Raw genomic sequence first — 11,077 nt, 5'->3', positions numbered from 1 at the left:
ATTGTTCGAATTATTGTCCCTGAATATCAACTACATATTGTATTTTCTCCATTAGTTTGCCACTCTTAGCAAGGCATTCTAACATACTACAATACTTTATATGTACTTACAACTTTCTAGTGATAGTGTTAAATAGGTGCCACTGCTTGGACCTCAAATTCCGATCCACGAATGGACTGGAAAGAGATCACACTCTTCTTTAAGACATGACTTCTAAATTTAAAAAGTAACCTTAATACTATACAAACCATCAAGCCTTTGAAAGGATGTTAGAACTTGGACATCAATAATCTAAGATGATATTGATAACTAACAGCTTGTTATTTTAATACGATAATTTATTATAACAACTCAGAACTTCTATGATATATTTGCATTAGGACCTCTAATAAAATACATCATCTTGCTTTAATATGTTCTTATATATAATATTTATGATTATATGTCTAATATCTTTCCATTAATTATCTTCAACTCATTTTACATTTCCACAAGGTAATCGCCAGTTAACAGACATATAAAAGATATTTTTAATTCAGAAAACAATTATACTTCCAAATTTTCTGCTTTAGTTATCCCTAAAGTGAGAAGCAAATGGAGTTGACATATTTAAAAGCAGTGACATGTTGCTGATTTTCTTCAATCACAGAATTGAAACTTCAAAAGCAACATTACAGCTACATTATTTGGCGATGAAAATAAATTATTATATAACTTACCTTACTGATTGAAATCACATTCAACATTTGTAATTTGGTTGGTAACTTGGGTTTTACTTGTATCAATTTAAGCGCACTACTCAGTCAGTCTCACTCAATATTTGTTGTCCTTACGCAAATGTTTCTTTTTGCAATGGGTATAGCAATGGACTGATAGAAATTGAGAAGCCTTTGCTGTGGTCATCTTTAGAAAAAGGTAATACTTCGTTTTATTTTTTAAAGAAGGGAATGAATACCACTTTTCCTAGAAATATTTGTATAATTGTGATTTCATATTCACAAATGTATACAATTGACGGAAAAATTCAAAACCAAATAAACGAAATAACCAAACCCAAAAAAGAAAAAGCAATCATATAAAATCGAATGATTAATAATAGAGCTGTAGCCACAGAAAGTTGCTAGAAGAGAAATAAATGAACTCCTTATTATCAGTATCTCTCCTAAGAGAGAGAAAGAGAGAGTGACTATGCGCCAAAAAAAAAAAAATCATGTGCAGGGTGAGATGAAAAAGAAACCCTTGTTACCCTGTTTTTCGGGTAAACCCTTCAACATGAACAAGTGGTCATCAAAATACCTAAAAAGAAACACATTCAATTTGCTTTAAAAATAGCAAGGTGAAATGAAATTAAAAAATAAAAATATGAAAACCTTCCTGAACTGAAACCACAAGACGCGAGTATTAGACCCCGAGCATTTTTCCTTGTGGTTAGCTAACAGACGATGACAACCACTTTTTTTTTCTCCTGACGCTTATATAAACATTTACACACATACAAATGTATAATGTGAAAACCTTAATTCGCGGGATGACAACTTTTGACTAGATACAACAACAAGGATGGTGATTCCGCTTCACTAACTAGCTTGGATTACAACTAATGAATAATGGAATAGGTAATGATTAATGACGCGACCAAGACCAACGTCAAGTAAGCATTTTCAAGTTTGCTAACATTCACTCGTTCACATAGTGCAGGATGGCTTGTCTCTGTAATTTACAATAGACTTGAGCGAAGATAAGATGTTAAAAATAGAATATTTAAAAAGCTAGCCTTAACATGAAAATAACTAAAACTTATGTTTTGACAGTTGATCCTAAAGCATGCGAAATAAATAGGAACAGTTTAAAATTAAATATGTAAAATAAAACTTAATTATTCTTTAAAATGTATATTATCTTTTGTTAAGTTCGTGGTTGTGAGGGAGACGAGTCATAAGTTTACGAGTAAAAACTTCAAAAGTTTATTACAATTACTTCTCTTTTGTATTTTCTGTTTTTTTTTATCAACGTAAAATTATGTCCAACTTGGCAGAAAATGAATTTAAGCTACATAAAGCGATATTAAATACATATCCTTTAAAACACTTCGGAACACTTTAAACTTCGGATTAAATCTCAACATTGGATTTTTTTGTTGTTTTAGCTGATAAAAATAATGAAGAATATATTCTTATTCACGTACATTATGAACAAATTGCTGTTATACTTGTTCACAATCGATTCTTGAAGGTGAGTTACTTGTATTTATAGAGGGCATTCAACGAAACATAGGCATACAATTAATGCAAGACTCACCTTGGCCCACATCTTCTGGTGTCTCATACTTCTTCATTTAATGAACATAGTTCTCTCCTTGACCACCATTTATCAATAGTAAAAACTGCCTCCAGCAGAGTATGTCAAAACTGCATTATTGAGTGTACAATAGCACGCAAATAATATTTTACTCTGGTGATCAAAGACGTGTTCAGAATTCTATTTAACATAATTGCTTGAACGGACCTCTTCACAGAACTTTAAAGTAAAAAAAAAAGTAAAAAAATTAGTTGCCCTTAACAACACACATTATGAAAAAGTGGGGATTCCTTGGATAACTTACTTTTGAGAATACCAAAAACGAAGCCCTGTCTCATGCATTAGGTGCTAGACCAAAGAATTGTATGGACTCAAAGCCTTCTTGCAAAGTTACTTTTTATTCAATAAGTATTTATTTTGTATTTAAGTTTTATTGTTTAATATCACTTCGAAATTGCAAACAAGTCTGTAGATTTAATGAATAATAAAATATAACTAGTAAATATTAACTGCGGGTCACAACCATTGATTACAACACTTCAATCCGGTTTCAGAATTTAATTTAAATATTTTCTCTTGTCATGATACAGTGAGGTCTGTTTCCAATTTTGGTTTCATTATAAACACAAGCCAATCGTACTATTTAACACTTAAGGCCAACTTCTTGTGATGAGTCATACTGGTTTACAGGTTTTAATATTTTTTAGGGATTTAACTCAATCACAATAAAGGTTAATTGATTCATTACATAAATTAAAGAATCTTGAATGATGACCCACACGCCTTTCTCTTACAAGGTTTCATCTCATAAATATTTTTCAAATAGCAATATTTGTTTATTTTTATTCTGGCTAACATTTTGAATTCTCTAAAACATTATGCTAAAACGTTACAGGGAATCTCAGTACAACTAAATATACATATGTGCAGGAATAATGGTTACGAAGTTTGCAGAAAATCCTAGGAACCTTTTTCGAGGAAAACTCCAAATATTGAAAGATCCATGGAGTAAAAACTCACTCTAGATTAAGGAATTTTCTTCATACTCGGAACTTTAATGACTCCATTTACCGTTCTTATCAGTACACAAGAGATAGGACCATAATTACATAAAAATGACACTTTAGAGGAAATCTATTAATCCCCTCCCTAGACGTATCCCTTATGAAATGTTTCAAATAACAGTTATACATCTAAATTTATACTACCAGTGTGCTACTAGTAGTTCAAATTCATTGTAATGCGTTTAAACAAAATTATAGGATCCGTTAAAAAAAAAAACCTTCCTCTCATCTGATGTCATTGGCGCGCAATAAACCTTATTTTTTTTAATACTCTCCATAACAAAAAATCTAGCGGTGTCAAATCGGTAGTCCCTGGCACGAGATCAGATGAGGGGATAAATATCTGAGGTCTGTAGAGCCATTTCACCAGATGATATCTCTCTGTATCCAGAGAGCAATTTGAGAATGCAGATGTGCTTGCGATCCAGAGGAGGCATCTTTGAAGTCACAGTAGATGCTGCAAAAGCTCCGTAAAGTGCATTATTTGATAAATTAAGAAATAAGTTTGAACCTTTAAATTTAAGGTATTGAATACGTGGCAGGAGGTTTCCAATTTTTTTGGTAATTAAACGCAACTCTCCCAAAATAATTATTAAACCTTCTTGTTTGTACCAGAAGTAAAATTATTTTTTAGCCCTTTTGTCTATGCTTGAGAACATCTAAAGCTCTTAACATTTGTTTATTGCTTCGAAAATCACTCTGAAAACTACTTATTTCCCGATATTAAGAAAAATACAAGCTTTACTGCCTTGACAATATTTTCAGTAGAAAGGGGATGAAAAAATACATAAAAATGACCTGCTATCACCTGCTCTTCTCTCTCTTTGATAACAAGTTAAAAAAGAAAGAAATATGATTAATAAATATCAGATTTTGAAATGGCCTTAATTTTGAAGATATCAAACTGCGGTTACTGGTTTCTTTCATAACTTTTTATACTCTTTAAAGCTGTGTATATAAAAAATGGGAGTCATCTGCGAACCCTTACTTTTGGACGTGCGTCTGCCGTGTACGCGATCAGGAATCTAAAGTCATGTCACATATTCTGAAACTAGAGGTGACGGGCAACAAATTTTTCTTCTACCATTTTTCGCTCGGATCAACCGTTTAAGCATGAAATACATTTGAGCCGTCAGTTTAATGTTAAGCTATATCATCACAACTGTTGATTATTGTTAATGATCGAAAACTACTAGATCTCTGCTCGTTGCTGAAATTGTGAGGAAAGCTACTCCACCTAAACTACTATATTATCGCCCTTGGTTACAGAGTGAACTGAATATTGAAAAGTACTTTCTACGCAACTCTAATGGTCGAGGTCGGTTTCATTTTCTAGCAGTAGATGCACAGTAGACATCAAGCTTAGGACTTTTCGCATCCAGCATATCAGACTGCTAAATCTAAAAAAAAATATTATTGATATTATTATACATCAGATTATATAAATCATTTAATGCTTTTGCATTTCTTCTTTTGCAATCCTGTCAACACCAAAAAAAAAAACTGGTTTACTTACTTTGAACATCCACGTAAAAATAATCCAAATTGCTTGATTGGAGGACAGCCAGCGTCGCCACATGAGAAAGAGGCGCCAGTTTGCGTAAAAATGAATTTCATCGTCATTCATGAGGTTTAAAAATTATGTTATAAAACAACAATTCTAATGTATGAAAAAAGACAATTTCAATACTTTACCTTAAACACATTTATTTTTAATTTATTCTGTCAAATGCATGCCAATGAATTTCCTCCAAAAAATAGAATGAAAGTTCATCCAACTGCAAGTAACATTTTAATTTTGCATTTCTCACTCTTATTTGAATATTTTTACAGAAAAATGAATTTGAGGGTGCATTGGAGGATAGATGGAAGCAGAATTTTCACTGTGCTATTGTAGAGCAATAAACGGCAAGACAATCCATATAATAATAAGTACATATTAATAAGAAATATGTGTGATATCAAAATTCTTAACGTGAAAAATATTTATTGGCTGAAAGGAATACATTTTTCAAGTTTTTCAAATATTTTCGAAAATGGTTCTACTGATTTTCTAGGAATATAATCTTTGAATATTTTCTAAATATTTAACATTTTTCTAAGAATCTTTATTTAAACGGGGTTCTAAGAGATAGTTGATGTTACCCTTTTTTAAAATGCTGTTTATTGCAATATTAAAAAGAAAGCCTTCACTAGATAGAAAATTAAGTTGTATTTGAAGAAAAGAAGCAACAGCACATGTTGGCGGCCGAGTCACTCCTCTATATTGGTATAGTGCCCCTTATAAACCAGGTCCCCTGTGCTCACTTTGCCATCCCTCACGCCATCTAACTGCTAATAAATAAATGAATTTAAAAAAATAATACATTTTTTAACATGTTAAGCCATTCGATCATTTACTCACTTTAATTGTATTTTAAAAATGCTCATTATTGTTACGTCTGGAAAAAATAATTTAATTCGAATTTTAGAGTACTCTTCAGAATACCAGTATATACATGATGTAATAGCATGCGTCAGCAGTCTCAAATGGCTTACGTCATCATATGTAGTATCGCACTTTGGTTAGTTTTTTTTTTTTTTTTTTTTTTTAGCGCATCAACAGCTGAGGTTATTAGCGCTCGGAGCTTTTTTCAGTGCACTGCCGGCCTCCGGACAGTGTTCTCTCGTTACAGACAACACTGTCCATCACCGGACAGTGAGCTGTAAGAATTAGTTTATTATTTTTAAAATTATATTTACAAGTATCTTTAATCCTCAGATTATGTCAAGTGAATGGAATTGAATGTTACAATAGTTATAATCAATAAAAAAAAAGTAATTGCTATTTTGCCAGAAGGACTACGTTCAAATGCCGATCAGTGGACTTAAGTGGATAGCAAATTAATTGATGATCATTATTCGATGTTTTGTGGCTTTCCAAATTTAGGCCACACTGGTGTAAATGCTTTTTTTCCTCTTTGTTATTGGCCTCTTGAGCTAGCAAATCAGTCATTTACATTCTTCTTTCGAAGCTTTTTTAGTATATTGAATATTTACAGAGTTATCTTATTGTTTGCTATGAACTCAAAGAGCTCTGTGTAAATGCTGCCATCATCAGCTGCCAGAATAGTATTTAAATTGGCAGGTAACGGACAACCATTCGCTATCAAAGCCCTCCACAATCGTTCTCTTCCTTTAGTATTGTTAACATATTCCAGGATTAGATGGTTGGCGTCTGCTATTATTCCAGAAGTATAGGAACACTTGTGAGATGTTTCCACACCAATCCTGTATAGATGGTGCGATGAATAGTTGTGATTAAACCGCAATCTAATGACTGTGCTAACGGACTTCCTATTATTGTTTTTATATCTCTAAAACCAAGGTCTTTTGGGGACACTAGATTGTTTGGCTGTGTAAAATTGGTCTTTTCTCGCCTTTGACAATTCGTATATCCGCTGCTATTCTGTATAGCACTCCGCTTTTGCATCATTTTTAATACCGAAGACTAAAATTGAGTATGGAGATGTATGTTGTAGGGAGATCGCTTCCTTGGCTTTACGATCCACGATTTCATTTCCTCTCAGACCTGTGATGCCCTTAATCCAGATTAAATGTATCTATTTGCCTATTCTTAGAAAACTATTTAATAATTGGGAAGTTTCTAAGATTAAAGCGGGTGCATTATTTCCGAAATTTTGTAGTTTTTGGAGAACACTTTTACTGTCGGTGAGAATTAAAACAAGGGATTGGTCTATTGAATCTACATACTTTAAACATTAATATACTGTAAACGAATTAAAAAATTCTAAAACAATTCTTTCATCTTATATCGTCGTCTTTTCATCTTATCTTTCCAAATTATATGGGTTGTATTACAATTATAACCGACCAATTAGAGGCGAGGACCACGAAACTAAGACATGTTATTCGGTCTTTATTTGGGATAATACCAATTTATAACAATTAAAAACTCCGGGTGAAACAGATATTTGCGGGGAATAGATAGAAAGAATTAAGGTTTTATAAAAATAATAACACAGGCCTTTTTTACGCCTCCAAAATAAAGACAAAATATATTATTTTGTTTGATTTGTTTCTGTAACCAAATGAACTACATCATGAACTTTTTAAAACCTTGTCAAGTTTGTTAGGGGGTCATTTCTAAAAAGCCAAATTGGACTATTTTATTTCTTTTTTAAAGAACTCTTGCGTTTCATTTCCCGTTTTTGAAGTTTGTCTCTTAAGTTATATTTGATTTAAAACAGAAAACTCCGCTTGCTCAAGCAATATAAGTAACGTTTTCAAAGGGCAATTTTATTAACAAATATGTTTTGTTTGACCATAAACTAGGTGTTAAAAGTTTTTCTACATTTGTACTCTTCTCAGTAGTGAAATATTTAATATATTGAAACTGTCCGGTAGGACAGTTGTATAAGGGTTGATCGTCAAAAAGTGCACGAAAAAGCGTAACGTTGAAAAACGCCCAACTTTGAATATTATATATGGTTAATAAATTATATTTATATTTAATATAAATTAATAAACATGAATTATTTGGTTCACTTAAAGACTTCCTCATATCTTTGTATAATTTTCCTTTTACTTCTAATTCTTAGTAAAATTTTCCTATCAAAATTAATCATGACTAATTTATTATCTCAGTAGGAGAAAAACGGTAGAGTTATTTAGTACATCCCTTTAATTAAAATGTCAAATTTACTAGTCTTAAAAAATTTACTTTCAATAGAAAATACTCTTGAAATATTCATCTACTTTTTTAACACTTTTAATCAAAATAATCCTAAAAAGCAATATCAAATAATAATAATTATACAAGTGTTTAATTCCATAATTTAATACAATTGTTGGAGGATTGTCGAATACAAATACTGAGTAGCGTTATCAGAAGTATTTAGACTAATCGTGGGTCGATCTATTAAGTATCACAACGTCATTAAAGTAACATTCCATTCCTATAATATCACCTCTAATTTTATAAACAGCATAGCTGTAAGAAAATATTAAAACCAAAATTGGCATCTAACAGACAATGCTAATATTTAGTTGTTTGCATTAATTTTAAAGTTTATGCAATTAAAACTTTTTTTAAACAGCTAATAAGTTGATTAATTAAACCTCCTAATATGCTAAAATTTGGAAAAATGTATTTTTCTATATGCATATATTTTTATTTCTAAGAAATACTGTAGTAGATTACTCAGTTATCTGTATTATATATAGAATATAAACATTTATTCAATGTTCTTAGAAGTTGAGGATAGTTAGCTTCTGGGGACGTTAAACCAAAAATAGTTTGCACCTGGAGAGATTGTCAGGGTAAAGTTGGTGCTGTAGTAGATTACTCAGTTATCTGTATTATATATAGAATATAAACATTTATTCAATGTTCTTAGAAGTTGAGGATAGTTAGCTTCTGGGGACGTTAAACCAAAAATAGTTTGCACCTGGAGAGATTGTCAGGGTAAAGTTGGTGTTGTAAAGCTGGGATAGCGCAGTGACGCCAAAATTTCTTGGAGTTTTGTTAATCTACTTCCGTCTATATTTTTATATATTAATATCAATAGTCCACCAAATGTAAAATGCATTTTTGGAATTCAATTTTGCCGAAATCATTTAATAAGAAGTGTAATATCAAGCGAACTACTCGTATTTATCAAGTAACTCGTATTTTCTGCAGAATCTACGTTTTTCTTCAAATTTGGGTGGCTAATTGCAAGTTTGTGAAAATTAAGTGCAAAGTATATCAGATATTAAAAAACAGATACTACCCAGCAAAATTTAATGATGGGTCTGTGCAAGCCATGCTGTAAAAGTACAAACAATAATTGCCATCAATGAAGTTCAAACGATTGAGAAGTTTTCACAATTTTATTTTTTTTAAATTAGAAGAATGAAGTAACTCATTTGGTGGAACTGCACCAAACTGTAAAATAAAACTGGATGGAATTATTGAGCGAATTTCTTTGACTACAAAATTGCACTTCCATGAAACCAGTCAAAGTCTGTGGTTTTTTGTTTTCTGTTTAATCTACATCCGAATTTCGTGCTGTCTACCAAAAGTTCCTCACCAGCTACACATTTTACTTCTGATTTATGCTATTATCAATTTAATAAAGGATCTGTGCGAATGGAAAATCTTAAGTAGAATATATCCTAGAAATCTGAGCGATTTTAACTCATAGCTTAACAATGAGAGCTACTCGCCACAATTAATGAAGTAGAGAGGAACGGTCAATTTACGCGCATCCTACTTAACCGCTTCCTGTGAGGAGCTGGTGTTGTCCTAGAAACTGCTTAAGCATTCCTCATCAGCTTACGCCACGTAAAGGTAAAAACTTTTCTTTAAAAACCGAGTGATTGCCCGTTCATCAAGCGTATTACGTCTTCTGACATAAATTAGTTTTATTTTGACCAAACGAAGAAGCAAAAACCATGGGAATTAGTTCATCTCACCAACCAACTGTACCCGCTGTTTCTGAAAGATTTGAGAAAAAGTTATACTTGAGGGACATTATGAGCTGGCTCTTGATAGTCCAGTCATTACATTCAATTTTTATTTTGCTCACATAAAACTCGTATTGCTAGATAACTTTTTGATTATCACATGAGATTCATTCGACAAAACCTTGCTATGCGGACAGATATCTTTTTAGCACTTCAGAAAAAAGTAGATTTGAACTTAAAAAGCTTTCTTACCAGTCCTGGCATCCTGTGATTACCAATTCTTCCACTGTGAGAGCATCATTCATTTTGTGCTGATTCTTGACATCCCAACTGTTCTCTACTAAGTAGTTTCGCCCGAAAAAGTCCTCATCACCAGTCGAAAAATACGTCGCCTTAAACAAAACAATTCCGAGCCGCGTACGTTACATGGAATAAATATCCTCAGAAATCAAAGCTTATAATTTTTTTGCTTCTCCATTGCCCAGCTTACAGCCCAGACTTGGCAGTTAGGAATACCGTTCTTCTGCTTCAGAAGTTCTTTATACATGGTCTCTTTATTTGGTTAAAAACATCACAAATATTGAGAAAAAGAAAAAGGTATAATTGCCTTTTTTTGCCTCCAAAGATAGCTGCTCAATATAGAAGGATATTTTAGAATTTTCGCCTTACAATTTATAGATAATTATGGCCTATATTTGATGAGTAAATTTAATTTATAAGAAAGTAAATTCTGCAATATTGAATGGAGAGTAAACAGACTTTTAATCAACCCTAGTTTTTACTACAATCAAACTTGAATTTTTACTAAATGTAAAAAGTAATGATAAGTCTAAAAATAGTGATGATAACTTACAAGTGTTGCGCAAAGAACATGATAGCTCCCTGATAACAGCTTAATCTTGTCCACGAGACAGCGCCTCTTTTGCAATCCCATAAAATAAATGACTTTTGATAGATTAACCCTGCAAATGCCCAGAAGAATACGAGGTATGCTACTAATATATTAAAAGTATTCCAAATTAAAAAAAAAAATGAATTAGAGTTATTTTTTGAAAAAATCTCAAAAACTTGGAAAATACTTGGAGTAAATTCGCTCTTTCAATTAATGGATTTTTTTTTCTTGAAATAAACGAGTCTTCCTTCAGTATTTATTCAGAAAAACAAAATGCTTAAAGCATTCTACAAAGAAAAGTAATTGATGAATTTGGAACAAAACTTTGAACTACATAATATTACTACGATACAGTTATCGGGTACCAATTTTG

General features: G+C 31.8%; 1 long non-coding RNA gene across 1 annotated transcript; it reads right to left on the bottom strand.

The window, feature by feature from the left end:
- Window positions 1-1,232: 1,232 nt before the first annotated feature.
- Window positions 1,233-10,588, bottom strand: LOC141456237 (uncharacterized). Its single transcript, XR_012459666.1, has 3 exons — window positions 10,065-10,588; window positions 5,767-5,803; window positions 1,233-5,696 (listed from the first exon to the last, which is right to left on the bottom strand). It is a non-coding gene; the product is annotated as an uncharacterized lncRNA (long non-coding RNA).
- Between the last annotated feature and the right edge of the window lie 489 nt (window positions 10,589-11,077).

This window comes from Rhodnius prolixus, unplaced genomic scaffold, assembly GCF_049639745.1.
Source record: "Rhodnius prolixus isolate KJV_2025 unplaced genomic scaffold, Rpr scaffold_1, whole genome shotgun sequence".
NCBI classification, from domain to species: Eukaryota; Metazoa; Arthropoda; class Insecta; order Hemiptera; family Reduviidae; genus Rhodnius; species Rhodnius prolixus.
The sequence above is the reverse complement of the archived record's forward strand: the minus strand, read 5'-3'. Positions and strand labels throughout refer to the sequence as shown.